This window comes from Odontomachus brunneus, unplaced genomic scaffold (genome assembly GCF_010583005.1).
Source record: "Odontomachus brunneus isolate Ranch 3 - 2012 unplaced genomic scaffold, Obru_v1 Obru_scaffold_233, whole genome shotgun sequence".
Classification (NCBI taxonomy): domain Eukaryota; kingdom Metazoa; phylum Arthropoda; class Insecta; order Hymenoptera; family Formicidae; genus Odontomachus; species Odontomachus brunneus.
The window spans coordinates 375,372-375,875 of record NW_022639683.1 but is presented as its reverse complement, the minus strand read 5'-3'; positions in this window follow the sequence as shown (position 1 = coordinate 375,875).

Sequence of the window (504 nt, the reverse complement as noted above, 5' to 3'; positions counted from 1 at the left end):
TTTGTTGTTGACAAGACGACAAATTAAATTTCGATAAATTAAAGACAACAAGTTAAATTATTAAGCCGAGACTCGAACCGAGATATTTCAATTTCCCGCTAAATTATTAAGCCGAGATTCGGACCCGAGTGTTTTGAGATTCCGCTAAACCATTAAGCCGAGATTCGAATCTATGTGTTTTGAGGCTCCGTTAAATTATTAAGCCGAGATTCAACCGAAGTGTTTTGTGTTTCCGCTAAATTATTAAGTCGAGTTTCGAACCGATGAGTTTTGTATTTCCGCAAAATTATTAAGTTGAGTTAGTTAAGTCTGGGATAATTTTTTAAAGTTTCTTAAAGAAATTTTTGCAAAGGGTATTTTCGAAAATGACATGAAATGTGCGTATTTCGCTCTGCATCGTCTCTTGGATGACAATGTGCGTTAATGTCACTTTCTGCTCCCTCAGTAGCATGTCCAGGATTTTGAAAATAATTGTCCAATAACCCAAAGCCGTGTTCATAAAGT